Genomic DNA, 21,624 nt, shown 5'->3' on the forward strand with positions numbered 1-21,624 from the left:
ACACTGTTTTAGATGTGATTTTACCTGCAACCTATGTGTTGTTCTCATTGATGATGTATTCATGATTAATTGTCATTTATAATTAGTATATCAGTTTAAATAAATATTTTTGATACAGATTCAATTAAATCAGTCCACCGGATATTTTTTCAGTGTATATTGTTGAGGTAATTCCCTGGTCCAGAGTGTGGGGTCTCCCTGCTTTTCAGCACACTACCTGACATATCCGAGAGAGCATGGGATACGACTGATAATTTACCTAGACGACACATGCATTATGTGTCAAGGCAATGTTTTGATCGAGAAACAGATGGACTACACAACAGACCTGCTTCTACGATTATGTTTTTTGGTGAACTGGAAGAAATCTCTCCTGCAACCGGAGCAGACAATTGAATTTTTGGGGTTTATGGTGGACACGTCTCAGGGACGTTGAGCCTCCCCTGAACAAGGTGAACAACATCAAAAAAGAAATAAGGAGTACTCTAACGTTGATACTTAATCTTACATATGTTGACTATAACAGATATATGAGACATTAATGGCAATAGACAGCATTTCTGAGGAATCTGATGTTCCACTTTCCTTATAAGGCAGCACTAATACATATGAGATTGCACGTTACATATGGCTACTATAAGATACATACGAAACATAAATTGGCTTTTCTGAGGCATTTGAGGCTGCACTTGCCATATGATAGCATCACTTGCACACTGCAGGCAGCACTCTACGAATGGTTACTTAACGATGGACTATGAGATATTAGAGTACATTAAGTGGCATTTTCAAGGGAACCGGAATCGTCACTTGGCACATGATGATATGTTGGAGCACACAGATTTTTCTGAGACTGTCATGTCTGCCTATATCAGCGACCTGCAACCTTTGGCTCTTCAGATGTTCTGGACTGCAACTCACTTCAGCCCTCACCAACATAGTCAATGGTAGGGGTCATAGAAGTCCTCATCCAAAACATCTGGAAAGCTGCAGGGTACAGACCCCGTGTCTGTATACAGGCCAGTGCTTGTAATGCCAGAATTCCAATCTAGGAGTTTGCACTTCGCATATTACAGACGCACTGAAGAATGTGGGAATGAAATTAGCGTATAATGATCATGCAAGAAGTGTGAACTTATAATTGGCATAAGGTGACAGTAACTGGCCTTATGCAACTGCATTTGCATATGAATATCTTGACCCAACTCATTTCATATGAAGGAAGGTCTCCAGTAGTAATATGTTGGTAACTAAAATCTCCCTTAATCTGATTTACGCTTTGTTTCATATAAATCTTAAATCTTTTCATTCTTTGCTTTTACAAATGTAATGTCACTTCCTGTGATTTAATCTGGGTTAAATGCTATATGACATCTCTTGCTGTGATGTCAATGTATGTGATGCCTGCAATATTAATAACACTATTGCCTTCTTTTATAGCACTTCATGCCAGGCTCCTCACGCTTCTAAGCACTGTAATAACAACTGTTATTGCTACCCCATTTTGAATGGTACTTGGTTTATTGACCTCAGAAGAATGAAAGGCTAATTCCGGTCTGCAGCAGGATTGGAACTTACACATTTATGATTACTGGCACACGTGCGCAGTGTTGTTACCTATTTTGTATGATCATCACTGCCTTAGACTTGTCGCTTCTTAAGCAGAGCTGGGTAAAGAGCAATGCACAGGAAGGCGATTCCTGGCAGTTATCTGCACCGCTGGTAGCTTGGGACAACAGAGCTATGAGGTGCTGTTATCCCAAATACTGTTCTAGCCTTTTGATACAGTTATACATATGTTTTCTACAACTAGTTGTTCCACACGTGTGATCTTGAAGGACTCCAATGTTTAATTCCGCTTATTATAGGTTGACTTGGGCATCTAAAATCATTAGGTTTTAGTCTTCCATCCATGTGGATGCTGGCAGCCGTTAAATGCAAAAGTATCAGGTGCCCGCACAATATTTCTATAATGTTGGAGGCTGTAATTGAACTGTCTTCCGAAACTCCACTGACATACAGGTCACATGTGTAAAACGTTGACGTGCACATTGTGCAAAAATAGGCAAGACTATGCTGCACAAGAATTGAGCAATATTGCACAGAGTTGGCAATGTTTGTGTGTGTCAGGGCTATAAGTAATAAAACACTAAGAATTGCCAGAGAAAAGAGAGCTATCTGCTGAGATGTTTTTGTTTAAACATTTAACTTGATTAACACACTTCTCATCCAATGTGTTCGGTGCCCTTTCGTTGAGACTTCTTATGAGGCGACACTTTTCATGAAATTCATGAAATTCACTTTGGAAAATGCATTGTTAGAGACAAGTTATGTGATCAACAAAACATTATGTGACAGCAGAATGTGAAAGGTTTTGAAAAGACATCCGTCTATTGATTTCGTTGTTAAATCAGCACTGATTTGTGCATTGTTTAACTGCATTTGGCTTGCATTGAATCTTGTTCATTATATTGACAGCCTGGCAATGACAGAGCCATTGTTCAACTGGGTTTATCTTGCGTTGAATCTTATTCGATTAAATTAGCATTGTAATGTTTAATGATCTTGGCCTTACATTTAAGGGACATTGCGTTGTGGGAGTCCTTTTGCTGGTGGAAGATGGCAGAGGACTGGAAAGCAAAGAGGAAGTAATGAGGAAGAAACCAGGCTGCCTACACAGGCTGTATAAATGATTTCATCATTGATCGGTCAGAGAGGAGTGACACCATAAGTCAGGTTTCTGTAGGTGAACCTGTGGCAGGATCATCAATGGTGGAGCAGCAGTTGTGTCCCAGACATGCACAGCCACAGCCCGGGGTCACCAACGTGCCAGGGTCTGGCCGGTTGAGCGTTATGCAGCTGAGGCTTGTGGGGGAATCAGGTGCTGGGGAGCAGATCCCTTCAACCGGCGTGGTCCACAACCCAGCAGATGGATGAGGATGTCTGGCACGGTTGGGTGAACCTGCCGTGAGAACCCCAAACACAAACCAGATAATGAGCCCTGAGTGGACCCACTCCTCTCTGAGTTGGCACCGGAGATTCTTTGCTGGCTGGGTGCACTGCTCTCTAAGACATGCTAGCAGGTGTGTGTTGGTGGGGGTACCGCAGTCAGAAGTGAAGTTCTGAGTGGGTGCATCTGGGAACAGCAGGAAATGTGGCTGTTCCCAAAGGATGCCCCCCAGGTGCACAGAGGCCTGCCACACTGGCTGAGCCTCAGCGCAGCCAGGCCTACTCCACCTCTGTGGGTGAGTGATGGCCATGCTCGCTGGTGCAGCGGGACATACCCTTGTGATCAGGTCACTTGAGTTTAGTCCTGTGCAGCTGGGCTGGGATTTGAAGACCCTGGTGTTCCTACCTCACCACCCTGCCTGCCTGCCTCTGGGCCTCCTCTCCTTCTCGCTGAAAGGGGAGGACGAGGACATATGGTTGTGGAAGGATGAACAGATTGGTCTGGTGGGCTGATGGCAGAGCTGCCTGCCCCCTGGGGCATTCCCAGCCAACCTGGAGCCAGTCAGGGTGCACCACTATGGAGGTAATGCACATTTTGTGAACCTGATGCGCCTACCTGTTTACCTCTCGATGGTATCATTCCCTCTTGAGATCAATCATCAAAGTACTCTCCCAATGTTCACTCATGATACGTGTTAGATATTTGTTTCCTAACATTAACACTTAACACTGTGCCTCTGCATTGGGGGGTGGAGGGCCAGTGTCCAGCAGAGGGTATGGGGACTTGAATGGAAAAAGGGTGCTGGGGGGACCTCTCAGGGCGTGCAGGTACTGAATGAGGCAAGATACCTGTAACAAAATTGGGCATTGGATTGGACCCGCTAAAGGCGTCATTCATGCTGAGAGCACAGATGTAAATCAATGTAGATTGTAATCTGAGGCTGAGGCTCAGAGGCCTGAGGCTGTTGCAGTCCACTGAACCATGGCAGCTGACTGCACTGTGCACGGCTGTATGTCCAGTACCTCAACTCCATAAAGCCACGAGAGGGCAATATGCCATCACTCAAGGTGACAAAAAGGAAATTTATGAAGAGTACATCTCGAATGGTGGTAAAAATGAGTTAAACTTCATCCTGGACTAGGACAAAAAGTCGGAAAATTATCATCTTGGACAGAGGTTAAAAAGAAATTAAGTCCACCCTGGATGGGGACAACACAGACATGTGGAAAGTCCATCATGGACGGAGGTGATCAAATTTAAATATGTCCACTCTGGGGGGAGAGTGGGGTCCACATAGGTGAACAAAAAAAAATCATACACCCTCCATGGGCTCATGGACATCAGGGCATGGGTGGGAGAGGTGTTGTGGGAGGCCTGGGACTGCCATCCTGTGGTGGATCCTAAGGTGGTAGTGGTTCATTGTGTCCAAAACTGGGGCCACTCAAGATACAGATGCAAGCATGAGTACTGCAATGGCTGAGAGGTCCCAATGAATTTTCTCAAGAGTGGCCACAGAGTCCTCATGTACCCTTGTAGCCAACAGATCATCATGCAGTGAATCCCTTAAGGTCTCTGTGTTACGGTGATTGGATGTTCTAGATGACAACATCACCAGCTGCAGGTTTCTTTTGTGGGCCACTGCATCTCTATGCAGGGAAAACCACAGAGATGCCAGATCAGCCTGCTGGCTTTTGATGTTGGCCTCCATGCCCAGTCTGTGGGAAAGCCTTGTGGACTGTATCTCTGCATGCAGTGTCCTCATCAAGGTGTCCATCAACCACTGTTCTAGGTCTCGAGAGGCCAGATGCTGTGCATCATGTGCAGCTGCTTTTCTCAGCCAGGCGATGGAGGCCCCTGCCCATCTTATGCAGGACCTCACCATGTCAGATGGTTACAAACAGCATCTGCTGCTCCCACTTCGACAGTCCATCTTGCATACATCCACCACGTGTGCGTGTCCGACGAGGGTGGGATGTCGAGCTCCAGGCCTGTCACAGTGGTAACCCTGTCATTGGCTGCAGGTCTGCAACCCTCCATTGGACAATAGCCCCTGCTGCTGATTCCAACCAAGGAGAATGTGATCTTGTAGCTGTAACCACCATTGATGCAAGGGTTGTCATTGACCAGACCTGTGTCTCTTGGTTCACCTCCTCCGACTCCTCAACTGCCTCATTCAGACTGCTAATTGAGGAACTCTCCATGTCTCTCTGTGAATCCTCCACATCCAATTCAGCAGCTTCATCTAAAGAGTTGGAAGGGTCAGGAGAAGAGTCGGCAACTCTACCAAGGAGTGCCTGCAGCGCCTGGGGATTCCCATGGGCCACAACACCCCGGCCTCCAAGTAAAACCCTTCTATAATCTGAAAGACCCAAAAGCTATGCTGCCAGTTTTCTATGAAACATTGTAGCCACCCTCTACTGGATCCGTGGCTGACTCACCTTGAGAGAAAGCAGCTCCATTCCCCCTCTGAAGCCCCTTCTTCTATTGAACTGACGTCTCTGGGGAAAAGAAGGGCTGTTGCAGTTTTTGACACAGACGATCTGCCTGCTTGGAACCGGAGGGGCTTGCTGTGTGAGTACCCTTGCCAGTCAATTGGTCCCTGCTACCTCTGACCTTTTGAGGATCCCAGAGAGAAATGATGTTCCTCAGCAAAACCTGAGATTTTTCTAGGGATGTAAAAGTGTTCATAAACTTCCCTATAACATTTACAAAATCATCCACAAACATTAATGGCACAGATTCTTCTTCCACCTCGGTGTCTGCATCCCCCCTAGTTTGGGATTAATTTTCAGGAGACTCCCTTTTCTGCATTTGTGTGGGAAAGAAACATTAGAATCCCCTAAATGGCATATGGCTCTTTGTGCCCAACTACTGTTTTCCCATGACCTATTGGCCCACTTGGCTAGATCTAAAATCTTTACCAGTCTATCCACCCCTTGCAAATGTCCCAACCATATTTGGTGAAAAAAGTTATCAGGCTGAGGTCAGCATCTGAAATGGAAGCTACCCCATTAGGAATAGAAGGGTGGGGACATGTTTATCTCATCTTAGTTCTAGAATCCAAATCTAACCTATGCCTAAGGAACTTGCTTGTATATTCTCCTGCTATCTGGTGAGATGGAACCCAGTCACTGGTGTTAGTATGGAAAATCACAGCAGGGATACGCATGCAAATAGCAAATGTAGCCCAGGTTGACCCTACCTAGGATCCAGCAGATCCAAATCCCTGTCCTGGGGTACTGGGATTCCCAATAGGTCCGCCATTAAAGGACGAGGGCACCCGAACCCAGGCTTCCTGGAGATGTTTCTAGTGCTGTGTTTCTGGTTTGTTTAACATGTAGCAGGTCCTCCTCAAGTCCAGAGGGTCATTTGATTGCTTGCAGCAAATCTATCATCGATGCTCCCAGCATTATATTTGCCCCGCAGTCGCCAGGGGTATGCAAAACACCACATGGGGTCTCCTGTTAAGGGTTTTATCGCTTCATAGCGTCTTTAGAAACAGACCTTGATCTCCCTTCACCTGTCCCTGACTTTTACACTGTTCATCTAAAGCCCTGCTGGGAATAGCTGATGCTAAAGTTTGGGACACAGAAGTGTGAATAGTCTGTGAAAGTGAACCAGCTTTTGATCAAACCCTTTACCTGCTGTCTGAGAAAGGGAGGACTTAATGAAGGAAAGGAATTTGACCTGCCAAAGTGTGTTCTCCAGAGGGAGCTCCTCTAACCCCTCCTCTTCAGATAGAAGGTCTTCAATTGAGATCTCCACAGTATCCCCCTCCTGGCCATCTCAATATAAACTACTTCCCTCTTCCCATTTGGTAAAACAGGTGTCGTGTCAGTGAGCCATAAAACTAACAGAAGAAATTGTGGAAATCGATGCAGATTGCGCACTCGAACACTATGTGGTGGGGTCCTTTACCGTAATACACCGCAGCGATAGTTGCACATTCCTTCTGCTGCCTTGAGCTGCCAGTCGACACAAGAGATGTAGCGAAAATGCCCAAGCAAGAATCCTGACAGAATTACAACCATCCTAAAGCTCTCGAATCAATCAGCCAACACTGCAACCACAGCCAGATAAAACATCGAGGAAGTGGAGGATATTTATCTGAGGCTGTCATGGAGCAGTGAAAAAAAGAGGAAAGACTACGGATTCAAGCACTACTCATATGAGAAACTGGAGAAAGGGGAATCTAGAATCATCAGACGCTATGAACTGGGGGACGGGTAGTGTTGATTAAGTTCCTTACTGCTGTAAAGTCAACAATAAAGAGTAATGCATAATAGGAAGCCTCATTGCTATGCATTAGAATTATTAGCAAAAAACACTATAAAATAACAACTGCAAAGAATGACTAAAACCTGAAAAATTGAGGAGACTTTTTATGCTCACTATTGATCTCCTAACAATGTCATCCGAAGCATAAAACCACTATGACCACGATGTAGATAGGCCCAAACACTGGCGTGACAGAATCAATATGTATCCTGTAGGAAGATTTGATTTTAGTTCAATTGTTACTGTTGATAGCAATAGGATGTTACCCCATAGATTTGGTATGTTCCAGGCTGATAAATGTGAAATCTACCAAGAACAGTAGCGAAGGAAGCTATCCCATGCCAACTCGCCCATGCCCAGCTTGGGTATAGGAGCCTATCTACTTAGATACAGAAGCATCAGCATAATTAATTACATATAGTTGCATTAAAAGTCAAACTACCACTAAATTAAAGAAACTTTCATGGACAGTTGCGTATGCATTTTGAAAATAAAAGTAAAACTACACCCATTATTTAGAGTGCCAAATAGAGTCCTTGAACCATCAGTTTCTCATTGTGCACTGAGATCAATGGACAGACACAATGGGCCTCATTACACGTTAGGCGGTAAGGGTTTACCGGTACCGGTAAGGGCACCGGTACCGGTAAACCCTTACCGCCTTACTACGAGTTCCCTTTGCGGGACCCGACCTTAACGGCTGGTTTTACCAGCTGTTAAAGTAGGGTGCCGCAAAGGGATCTCGGTGCTAATTACGGTACCGTAATTAGCTCCTTCCCCATTCCCATTATGCCCTATGGGGGCAAAAATGGGAAGGGGGAAGTGCCTTGGTGAATGGGGAATAACCGCCCCCGCTCACCTTGGAGTAGGGCGGTAACTCTGCCATCCACCAAGGCAGACACGGTAAAATACTGACGGCAACCATGGCGCTAACAGCGCCATGGTTACCGCCTACCGTGTAATGGGGCCCAATGTGTATCAAACAATCCCATGAGAAGTTGTATCCAAAAAAAGAATGGTAACCTATCATTGTAAATCAATTCCCCTTGTGCTGTTTCAGAATGTGAAAGTTACATACTATCATTATTGTCATCCGGCCTTTATAGAAAACTTAAGAATAGCTTTTCTAATTAAGAACTTCACAAGTACGTCTTTACAAGATAAAGCGTCCTTTAAGTTTTTCAAACATCTTCTCTTAAGGCAAACTGTGTGCGAATAACCAGAATGAGTGCTCATTTTTGCTCTGAGAAACGAACACCAGGTAGGCAGAGGCTATTTGACATAGAGGTGTTTGCTTGCATTTTACGTTGCTACATTTTCTGATGCTCGTGACAGATAATGTGTCTGCATTTTAATGAATTTCAAATGCTAAACTGATCATAGTTACCCATAAATACAGCTTTTTGTAAACATGTAAAATCAGGGACGTTGATTCACCAAAATGCCAGGGGTAGCGGAAATGACATGACAGACCTGATGATATCCCAGGAAGTGATGTCACTTTACCTGTAACTTGGATGGCATGAGTTCCTCTTCAACCCTGGTGACATTAACGGAAGTGACTTGCGTACATAAAAAAAGTACATAAACACAAATATTTTAAAATACCAAATACGTACTGAAGCAGACATGAATATTTTATATTCCAACCAGATTTTAACAAGGGTGCTACCTTTATATGCAATGAACGGGGTCATTATTTGATAGGTTAGACCAAATAGCTCAACATAGGCCAAGGCAATATTGGTTCCACCATCGGGTTTGCTATTTGAAGATTTTGATATATCTTTAAGCAATAATTATGACAAAGCATTGAGCAATTTTGGGGAGTGCTGTGACCTGATTCTTGCTGAAAAGGACTAAGAGAAAGCCCGGTGAAGATGTACAACCAAATGAAAATTCTAATATGGGGAAAGATATACAGATGTCATTGCATGAACTACAAAGGGAGCTAACCACACACTTGAGGAAATATAAGGTGATACAGTACTAGATATGCCACTTCAGCATTGTATGGGCAGTTACTTCCATAGTGTGCCAATTATATCTGCATGTCAGGCATTGTAATTATATGAAAGGTAGATCCCCTACATTACCAGTTTCTGCGATAATACAGTATCCAAATATCTAATAGATGCAAGTCCCTTTGAGTGCACAGGTGCACTAATGCTTTATTTAATTTTCTATTTTTTGCATTGGTTATACATTTGCATTTGCATTTTAATAATAATGATTTGTTATTTATGTAGTGTTTTCGCCAGGTCACTCGACATAGCACATATTTGCATGCAATTATCATCTCAACCGAAGTTGGTACTCATTTATTAACCTTGGAAGAATGAAAGGCTGAGTTGGCCTTGCCAGGATTTGAACCTGCGAGCTGCAGATCACACACAGATCACAGCAGCAAGAACTCGACCCGCTGCACTATCTTACTGCTTTGGTATTAAAAATGCAATGCCACCTTAAGAAAACATGAAAACATGTCAAAGATGGCTGCAAAATGTAGGCCAGACACATAATAACACTCATCATGCTTGCTGTAGCCTTGATGATGCACAGTAAAAAATGCTACAGTAACACATATCTAGACTGGTAGCACCAAAATGCCAATCTAGCCAGGTAATTACACTTCTCATGATTGCTTTATCAGAGATGCCTAATACAAAATGGCAAGCCAGAGTAAGAAATTGCTAGTCTAGCTGCAGCAAAGTTGCTGATCTAGACACGTAAAAACACTTATGACGCTTACTTCATTATAGATGCCCAGAAAAATATGCCATGATGCAGTAAGAAATGGCTAGACTGGTTGCACCCAAATGTCAATCTAGAACGGTAATAACAATTATTATGCTTATTTTATTATAGATGCCCTGTAAAAATGTCATTCCATAGTAAGAAATGACTTGTCTGGCTGCATCCAAAGGACCGTCTAGACAGGTAATAACACATATCATGCATACTTTATCATATATGGCCTGTAACAATGTCATGCCACATTAAGACATGATTAGACTGACTGTACCAAAATGCAAGTCTACCCACTAATAACAAATATCATGCCTGCTTTATCATAGATGCTCATTATGTGATAGCACACCTCTCCTGCCCCACCCTCCTCACACATCCCCTCTCCTCCACCAACCCCAAAAATCAGCTCATTGGCCGAGAATTACATCCATGATCCTCTTCCTTTCCCCAGTACCTACGTAGGAGGCAAAGTGCTTCATAGGCAAGTTCTGGGGTGAGGAAGAGTAGGTCTAGGACTAATGAAGATTACAGTAAGTAATCTAGGCTTTGAAGACAAGGACACACATTCACACACCATTCACATGCTCATTTACATGTGCACCCATCCACCATTCACTCACACACCCAGCCACCCATACACCATGCACTCACTCACACACATCATATAATATACATATACACACACACACACACACACACACGCGCACCCTTTCATGCACGCACACACACACACCCATTTACAAAGAAAAGTCTTACATTTTCCAGAATCTGGTGTTGCTCTGAGGAACTCTTCTGTAGGCAGGTATCTTTGGCTCCCATGCTCAGTGCACGGAAGAAACCAACTCTGGTTCCTGTCATGTGTAGAGCAGGGGAGCCAGAGCCTTCCATTGTCCTGTGTGGGGTGGGGGAGTTCTTTTTGAAGTCATTCTTCCTCAGAAAAATGAATGTAAAGAGGGCTCTCTTTACTTTTGGATTGTCTTTGTCTCTGCAACCCTTAACCAGGCAGAGCCTCAGGTCACATAGGAGTTGCCAGGGTTCACAGATGCGACTCTTGGTGACCCCCCAATTGACGTCCCTGTGTAAAATAAAATGGATCTTTGAATGGCTCCATGTGGGATGCAATGTTATGCATGCAGCATCAATCAGAAATGTTTAGGAATACATTAAAGATCGGAGAGAATACATTGTAGTAAATGTGAAATGTGCTTTTGCTGCAGATGTAATATTAAATGTGTGTTTGGATAGGCAGGCAGTTGACAAAGGATTGCTATCATCTAGTGCTATGCTTCTGGATTTACATAGATTATATCCTTTTCTAAACAATTTCTAGGTCACCTAGATAGAAGATCCCAAAATGTTCACATGTTTACACGAGATCAGTTATCCATTTACACACTGGTGTATTATCCCAGTGCTGACCCTAAAGCCCAGCTGAGTGTCAGATAATATATTCTTATTGCAGGCCCAATCCTACCTTTTCAGTATTTTTCCTGCAATATCTTCGAAGTGCCATTTAGTAAAGTAACCAGGCAATGTAAGGAAGGGCTAGATGTGCTACCTTTTTTATTTAAAGATTCAATTATTCCAATTCTCCAGCTCTGTAGGAGGCAGTTGAATGTGATTATACGATTTAAGACATGTACCAGAACTGGGATACACAGATCAGTCTGGAAGCAAAACAATTCTGTTAAGGACACAATCATTCCCAGGCCCTTTAATAGGCTCTTGCCTACCTAAAACATACACCATTTCCTTTATTGTAATTAGCCTTAGTGACAACTCCCCTTTAGAGCTAAGCAATTTCCAAAGACCTCAACATTACCTTTTACTGCATAAAGAGCCTGGAATGATTAATCCAAACCCTGTCAGGGATATTGACTCCAGGTATCTCCTGGGATCCCATGTCTATGTCGTTAGTATTCCTAGTGAATATGTTACTGAACGTTTTACTATCCTCCTAAATGATTCACATAAAATATCCCAGTTATTATTTGCTATCTCCACCCTCTTTTTAACCCATTCATCTTTGTAATCCTTCTGCCTCAATTTGATAATCTCTGGATCGGGCCAACAGGTTTTTAAGGCGGCAAGCAAGGTTGTTTATCGGTACAGATGGCAGATAGCTATGATGTAGTCCTTTTAAAATGTCTTGCCCTGTCAGTTGAAGGAATTTTAAAAAATAAAGAATAATTCTTCCAAAAGAACATGAGTAATTTGTAAAATGCTCTGGCAGACAGTGGTAAATTACATGAAAGCTTGGACAATATACATTGGTTGTGCATTCTGTTTTACTGGCTATAAGCACCCTCCCATGTAGGGCTGCCTTCTTGTCCCTTCACCACCATAACATTCTACCATTTCCTCTCTTCATTTTCTGTGGAGTATAGGTGGGGGCAGCCTGAATTCCATCCTCTTTCCAAGCCCATTGCAATACAAGAGAATTATGGTCACTTGCATGCATCCCAAGCACCTCAAAACTACGGATACTGCTCCACCATGACATCGGGATTAAGATGTAATTAGTTATACTCTGCGACAATTGAGAATCAGACCTACCATTTACTGCTCTAAATTCTCCTTAACTAAGGAGTTCCCATAGGTATAGGAAATTATCTGAGGTGAGAGGATCAGCCAGATGTGGTCTAGGCATATTCAGGGCCAATTCCTGCTCATTATCCACAAACAAATCAATTTCCGTATTTAATCTGAGCTTAAAATCGCCACCCACAATATCTGGAGATGCACAAAGATTTGGTCCATACTCATTTGCCAGAATGTCCTTCAATAAGTTCAGTAACACCAAGGATCCCTTACTAGTTTTGCTATTATAAAAATGTACTAAAGCTAGGATTTTCTTAACCCTGGATTTCACAGTTAGGAAGAGAATGTTGATTTACATGATTGTTTGACAACCAAGCCTGAGTTTACTGACATATAAATAGCCAGGTACCCAGAGGGCCTGCCTTTCAAGCAAGTTCTTATTGCTGAAACATAGAAAAGTGAAAAACCTTGAGGGGTGAATTAGCTCAACTAACCATATTTCCTGAAACATCAAAATCTGATATGAGTTTACAAACTCCCTCCAGTCAGTGTCAGATAGCTTGCATTCAAGACTAGTGACATTCCATACCAAAAGCTTAAGGGGAGTATGTCCTATTATAATCTTTGATTCACTCAGCCCTTTTTTTCCTTTGGATTCTGCAAAGTACCCATTGCCTCTCAACCCACCCGGTGCCAGCACGCATACCTATTTAGTGCCAAAATAGGCTCCTTTAGGGACCTGTGAGGAACAAGCATTCCACTGGAGAGATTGCTCATTTTGACATCAACGCCTTAGTAGAGCCCTTTGTCATTCTACCTCTTCCAAGTCACACAAGCAAGAGCATCTATTAAGAGAGAGTGGGAATGGTTATTTTAAATGTCTCTTCATACTTACTAGAATCCAATTGGGTCAGTAATAACAAAGTTCTTACTCGGCTGTGACCCAGTTGTGTAAGTGTCTATTGGCCTCCTACATCTCACCCAAGGAGGTCTATAAAAGAAACACAAAGGGAAGAAACCAATATCAGATCTCATCTGTCACCTGGGGCAGTCTTTCCACAGTGGGTCTTGGACCTTGGATGGGTAAGTATGATTGTAACGCTATCCTCAGGGATACTTTTCTTGCCATAACCCATCCAGTTGGAACACTTTGTCATAAGCAAGTTCCTGCCCCTAATCAATGACACAACAACAACAGTAAAAAGTAAATGAGTCACCTTGTTCATTAACAAGATTGTATCTTCGCTGAGAGATGCCTCTGAGGATGAGACATTTGTCAAAACCAGAGCTAGTGGTGTGCACTTGGGTGGCAGATCCAACCTAAAGTTAGAGCGTACACTTTGTTTGGTATTGCAAACCACCAGATCTTTTCTAAGGCAAGGTTCACATGTTTCACCCACCTTAGCATAATTACATATTAGCTTTTCAGTCTTTATTACTGAGCCAGTTAAAACTATTATGTTTTGAAGAACAGCTATCTATTTTGGAAGCTAACATATTGCATTTGTGCAGGTTGGTTGCCTCGCTTGGTCCCTGGATTCCTAACCACAGCCTTACTATTCGTTCCTCTGCCTAGTGGACCACACCTCTTGCCCCCCGCCCCCTTTTCTGTCAAATTGTTTTAGACCGCTCTCTTACTGTTTTTCACTAGGGCAGGTATTGCAATGAGCATCACAGAACAAATCTACAACTATGCCATCACCACTCAACTTCCCCAAAACAGTGTCTATTTTTCTCATCTCAAGATGAAGAGAATTCCTCTGTTCAGAATAATTGAGGACCCTCTGTCACAACTTTGTTCTAGCTGTGAACGATCTGAGCGCTCAAATGGACACAAAGAACACAAAGGTTTGACAGAGGCTCCTCAATTATTCTGAAGATGGAGGTTCTCTTCATCGTGCGATGAGAAAAATCAGTGAAGGTGATATGAGCATTCCACAATATTGAAGAAAATAAGACCCTTCGCGATTTCTAAAACACAATGTGGGACATTGTCTATTCTCACTACATGCTGAAAAACAATGAGAGTCTCTATAGCTGTGTATGAAAATAGCTGAACTACATAGGTTCATGGAGACCTCTATCTGAATTGGCAATGAAGATAGGAATGGTATTGAGAATATGACCACATTCCCAATTCAACCATGTGTCAAATTATGTTAAAGAATTGTTGAAATAGTACTATATTTGCACATAAGGCACTTTAACTAATCCACATCATCACTATTGCACTTTAAATATTGTTTCATGTATATGTCTTATGAACTGTCTTTTTACTAGATTAGTTGAAATAAGACGGGTAGTAAATGTCTCGCTAAGAATGAATACATTTAGAATTTTATATTTTCATAAGGAGTTGGAGTCTTGCATACAGTTTTTTTTTTTTAAATATCCGACTGTAGGTGTATGCACAAGTTGCAGAATTTAAACACAGGAGGAGGGGGAAGCTTGTGACGTGTGCAGTATCGGGACTATCAGGTGCATACCTGGATATACATAGGATGTGAAAAACACCTTTCTACTGCTTACTGTTCTGGGTACTAAGAAGATCATGAGAATGAAGAAGGCAGCGCTTCAAGCCTTTAACCTGCCTGGCTTGCTCTGTCTACTCATCAGATGCTCCACTGTGCTCAATCACAGAGAGTGACTTAGATGTGCCCCGGCAGGCTCCTGCCTCGATAGCACCAATTGGCTGAGAGGTGCCTGGCCCAGACGTCTCCTCAGGTTATTTTAAATCATCAAGGAGTTTTGTGACCAAATAGAGGAAAACAGCTGAAGAGTAAGTTCCTTTCATGGAACTCTTAGATGACTTGCAATATCCTTTTTTCCATATGGTAGGGGCATGCTATTCTTTGAAATACATGGCCACACTGTCATCCCTTTTACTACCATTGAAAGTTAGAAGACCACATTTAATTCTTGATTCATTATTTTCAATAACACAGAATATTCAGATTCAAAACAGCCTGTTTCTTGTCACAAAAAATGTTGTGGAATTGTAGTGGCGAGGGTATTGGATCAGGAATATTTAATACTTGGAATATTGGTTACTTTAATGAAACAGATAATCCAGGTGTTGATAGGTGTAATCACCATAGAATCTGGCTGGCTGAAAGAAATATGAATGGTTAGTTTATAATGTGTTGCAAAAAATATTTTAAGCTTTTTTTTACAATTCATTTAGAAGCTATTTTGTGGTTTAAAATAACAGATAATATGCTAACAGGTTCTTGATCTTCTGTGTAAACTCCAGCAGAGTACAAAATAAACAAACTAATAATAACCAGTTCCTTATCAATTAATGGCTTGAAAGCGTCTCAGAAAGCAATTTCACAAGAAATGCATCTGCAATCTCATCATGACTTTAAATGTATGCTCTAGTGGCAGCTGCAATTTTGTCTGTACTGGCTCAAGCAGCAGGAATTGTGATACCACAACCGCATAGGTTATTACAGCATGTGGTAATATAAGTTACTTATTACCGTTTAGTAGTGCTATCATTGTTGTACTGTCATAATAGAATTATTTACAGGCTTTTACATGATTGTTGCAGAATACCATTCATTATACGAGGTTAAATGGTGAATGACTCTTGAGTATTAAGGCTGTAATAACAGGCATTATTAGCCAATTTAATGTCACTCGCATAAGGCCCTGTAATGATTTGAACTTGCAACTGAAAGTTGGCCCCATCTCTGTGGCTCTCCCATTGTCCCAGCTTGACAGTGACTAACATTGAAGGTCACAAACTGCTTGTATACATTCCGGTTAGAGAAGACTGCTTTGTACCAACGTGCACTGACAGAAATGGGTATTCATGTTTCATTTCCAACGGGCACATCAGCAAACGTGAAGTACCATTTGCAGCCAGGGCAGCATATTGTTTCACATGAAGCATTTGGCATTTATCTTAATTTGCAAAGTGGTTCTCCACAAATACTTACAGCGGTCAGGTCATGGCTGTCAATTTGAAAAGTGACACAATGCCCTCTATTAAAGTTAATTGGAAGCTGCAAGTCTCAAAAAGCATAATCAGTGACTAGCACCCCATTGTTAATTATAGTCTTAAGAGTTATGTTCTGGTCTCGGTAGGGAATGCCATTAAGCTTACCTTCACTGTGCTCTCTGTGCAGACAGACTGACCTTTGTTTAAAAGTAACGGATCACTTAACGTAGCACAGAGTGAGGTTCGCAAACCCGTCGATCCCAAATCTCAAAACGTGTCAGCTGCTACTCAAGAAGACTGGGCCAGTGCAACCACTAGGCAAACTGGGCAATTGCCTGTGTGTGGTTCTGGGCAGCAGGGAGTGCCAATGAACAGGTTTTCACCTCTGCTTTTAAGAATTACAAAACAGATGTAAACCAATCTGAATTAAAGTAGCTGAATAATGCCTTCTTGCATTAAGGTGGCACCTGGCTGTAAACCGCAGTGCTCACATTTCTAGGAGAGTCTAACATGGCAGTGGAAGCAGGGGCATTGCCTACTGACACAAGCTTTTGAGCAGCAGAGTACATAGCCTGGCTCAATTAAAAGCACAGTGACCAAGCAGGAAGAAATATTGAAAAATGAACATGGTCAACATCAGCTCGCTCACACCAGGAAAGTCAATTATCATGGTAGGACCTCCCTGGAAGTTTTGGTGACAGAGCATGGGCCAGGGAAATTACACCACTCAGGAGGGAGTTGGGGTGGGTCTAAGGGCCTCATACACCAACACCACAGGAAACTGTGTGTTTGGATTGGATAATTTCCTAGCCTTACTGTAGTGTAAAACCTTTCATGCAATGGCGTGCCGCTCACGCCAGTGCTGTACGGTTCCTTACTTCCTGTAGTTGACCACCATTTTCACAGATCACTGAACATATTGGTCCTTTTCAGCTTGTCTCCGCTCGCTACTCTGCTAAATCCACTCCTTTTTTCAATCCAAAAACAATGGCAAACACCTTCTGCATTGTCCATCATGGCAACCTCTTTGCCCGCATGGCGGTCTTCCGGGCCCACAACTGCAATCAACTTCTCCATTACCTGCCCACTTACAATAGAGGAGTGGCTGGAAGTTAGCACCTCAGAAACAGAAGAAGGACAAACCACAACACCAGGCTTGTAGAGCAACCTGAATGTCCAACCCATATCCAAAAATGATTTCTTTGGGGAACAGAGGCCTAGATCTAATAGAATTAAATAGATCTGAACAAAACACACAATGTGCCACCAACTGGGCAGTTGACACATTCAAGGGCTGGCTTGTGCAGAAAGGATACTCATCTTCTTTCAAAATGAAGCCATTCAATATTCTTGCTTGTTCTCTACGCTCATTGTATGCTGAAGTGCGCACTGTCAATGGGGTCGAATACAAACCATGAAGTCTCATTTCACCACGTTCTGGTCTTTATTGTCACCTCAATAATCCACCTTATAGCAGAAACGTTTATTGCAACCAACAATGTATTCATCAGTATAATTAAAAGACTGCACCAGAATGTATGAGACCAGGCACAACATAATGCACCAATCACACGTACCGATCTCACCAAACTATGCTCTTGTGGCATTTTAAATACTGCCTTTCCAGATACTTTACAGTACAAAGTATGGTTCGACATACAAATACATTTTGCAAGAATAGGACGTGAAGGTCTTGGTCTGCTCCGGCCTAATGTTTTTCAAGTAGTAGCTGATGAAAATGGCAAGCAATATGCCACATATATCTTCAATGAATTAACCAAAAATCGCCATAATTTATTGGAGTGACACAGCAGTACCCTGAGAAGCAGGATTTATGCAATTCCCGTCGAACCAGACTGTCCTGTGAAATATCTCCTCCTGTACATCACCAAATTGCCGACAGATGCACCCTGTTTTTTCCTAATGCCTCATTGCTTTCACCAGAATCAGTGCTGCGATAAACCTCTATGGTACACGAATCGTCCTCTTGGAATAAACACTCTAAGGACTTTCATGCAACAAATCAGTCAACGTGCCCATGAGAGTACAGTGTACACCAATCTTTGCATTCGGGCAACCGCAATCTAACTACTTTCAAATGCCCCCCTAGATACCAGAGAAATTATGTCTGTGACTGGGCACCGAAACCCAACATCAATGACCAGTTACTAACAACCCCAGGCCACACAACGTAAAGAATGGTCTTCAGTTCTCCATCAGGGCCATGCACCACAATATTTACCTCCTCTATCTGAATCCAAACCCTCTTTCAAAACTGAAACGCTCTGTATTACATCACCTATTCCATCGTCTTCTAATTCATTCTCCACCATTATGTCCAACATCTCTCGAAATAGCTGTAATCCCCAGTTTTCAAATTGTTCCATTACTTTCAATGGCAATGTTCAATTTAATGCAAACAAATATCATTGTTTTCTTTTTTTTCTCTACACTTACTTTATACTTTCATAATCCCTTTTATTTCAATGTATACACCTCATACTATTGCTTTCCCTGCGTTTTTGAAACTAGTAAAACCATTCTGAACCTTATGCTGCTTATGTTTTTTTTCCAATCACTTGGAAGAAGCACCCTTTGACATTATTAATTGGTATTTTCATTGTACAGTCCCATTGCAGCAATCCCTTTGTAATATATCAGTACTTTAATGTCACTGCTTTTTCTTTCTAATTCATTACTATGGAACAACTGGAGCCCAAAATGGTGCCCTGCTGTTCCATAGTAATGGAGCAGAACGTGCGTTCTAGTCTTTCCCAACTAGCGCGTACTGCAACTGCCGCCTTCATGAAGGGCATATAGAAACAACAGAAAAAAAGCAACACCATTAGTAACTTGGGGCTTTCAACCACAGAATACTAATCGCAATAAACCCTGAGCTGGCGGGCCCTTATCACATAAGGTAATTCCCCCGGGTCCTTCGTTAAGGGCCTTGCCACGCTTCGGCCTGTAACTGTGGGCACCGGGGGCATTATCTTATGCGGTAATGGCACGCTGGCTCGGGGCTTATTGCCTGAATATGGTATGCTTGCAGCACATTTACTCTGAAACGTTGTCATTAACCTGATATAACATTTTAAGCAATGCTGGAGGAGTTGATTAAGAGTACTGACCAAACAAATTGTTTGTTGCAGTGTTTGATCTCAAGTAGAGACCAGAGGGAGACTGCCCCTGCTCCTTACTGCTGATGCCCAATGCACCTGTAACATGTCCTGGGATGCTTTTGGTCTGCTGCAGAAGCGAAATGATGTAACAGTTCAGGCTGGACTGCCCCTTTTGGCATAAGACCAAGTATGATTTGCATATGGTATTTCTCCTTCTCCAATGATTTATCAGGCTACAAAACAATGGTCTGGGGCGTAGCAGTGGTTATGATTGATTCTAGCTATCATCTTTTGGTTTGTGTCAATCAGCCCACTTTCCTCCCAGCAATTTCCCTGAAAGGCCGTGTTCATTGCACAGTGGCTTGTTGGAGAACTGTGCATGTGTTTACTGCACATGTAGGAAGTGGGCTAGTTTTGCCAGTGGCATGGACTGTCAGGTAAGGAGAGGGTTTGGGGAGGGTTATGTGTGTATGTGTATGCATTTGTGTGTGTGTGTGTGTGCGGTACCTGTGTGTGTGTGTGTGTGTGTATGTCGGGAGCAGATCGGAGTATGGAAGTGGCAGGGGTGTCCCCCGCTGAGCAGCCGACTGGGCCTGGGGGAGGGAACAGGGGTTGCTGGGGTGTTACCTGCAACAGGAACGGCAGGGGAATGTGGCATTGAAGGGGAAATATGTTTCCACGAAGCACCAAAATCAGGCCTGGGCAACCAGGCTTCGATGAAATTGGCTTGCCGGAAAACATCATAGATCTGTTTTGTGTTTGAGGAAATTCTCTACTGACCTAGCCTAAGCTTTGCCTGTGCCTGTTTTTCAGTTTGTGAGGGGCGTCTGTGCTGGTCCTGTGCATACAGTAATGGTATGTGCTGTATTTGTGAGGAAATCATGTACTTTTAGAAACTTTGCAGCACTGCTGAATTGAATAGTGACATATGGGTCCCTATGAGGGAATTTGGATCTGCTGATCCTTCCCATTTTGTACCTGTTTGGTGTGTGACAGTAGCTTACATTGTTGCTGATCATGATGCCTCTGTCCAGTGTGTGATGTACATTTTCAATCCTGTTCTTTGTGGGGGCCATTCGTGGAGGCCATTTGCTCTGATACCCATATTGTACCTTTCCTATATGGCAGGGAAGTGTAGGAGGTTTTTTCTTTTTGGGGCAAACTCTGGATTTGGCAGTATATCCTTACAGTGGTAATTTCTCGGTAAACTGGCCTTACTATTAGAGATAGTTCAGTAGTACCCTATTTAGTGATAATATAGTGTTAGCTTGTATTGGTGGTAAATTTTAGTGGTATGTTACTTCGTGGTATTTTCAGAATTACCTTATTATTGTGATATAGTGGTGAGCATATCTTTTTATACTACAGCCCCATCATAAAACAAACCTTTCCTCTCTATTAGAATATCTCTTGGTTGCCTGAAGAGAACCCCCAGACCTATCACACTTTTAGAGAACCCTGTGAGTTTATTCACAATGCAACCTATTGTATGTGGTTTGTATTACTGGCTTATTTACATCCAGTAATCTATGTGTCTCATCTGACACTGCCTTCTTTTCTGCATGCAAAGAAGGATTCATTCACACCCATACAACCTTCTGTCTTGCTCATTTGTATACATTTACTCTTATTCTAAACTCGTCCCACAGGGTAAATGAGAAAGCAAACATTCTTGACCACATTGGTATATCAGTAGAATTACCCATTGACTCTTCCCCTAACACACAAAACATGGGCAACATAAAAAATTATAAATCACTCCATCTTTGCTTTTTGTTATAATATATTTATGTTATACACAATCCAGCTTTTCAACAGTGAGCATAACATTGTCTCCTGAAACAAAACACGTGAAGAGAACAAGCATATAGAAACATAGAAGAATAAAAACCTGGTATTCAATTCTTTTTAGAATAAATGCATCAAAAAGATATAAAAAATAAAACACATTGCGAAGTGAACTCAGTGTGCCTCATTTTTAGCCAATGCAAACATGCTTAGAGAGACATGATATTTTCGTTTTTTAAATTACCTCA

The sequence above is a fragment of the Ambystoma mexicanum genome, chromosome 7q (genome assembly GCF_040938575.1).
Source record: "Ambystoma mexicanum isolate Mex_15411 chromosome 7q, UKY_AmexF1_1, whole genome shotgun sequence".
Lineage (NCBI taxonomy): Eukaryota > Metazoa > Chordata > Amphibia > Caudata > Ambystomatidae > Ambystoma > Ambystoma mexicanum.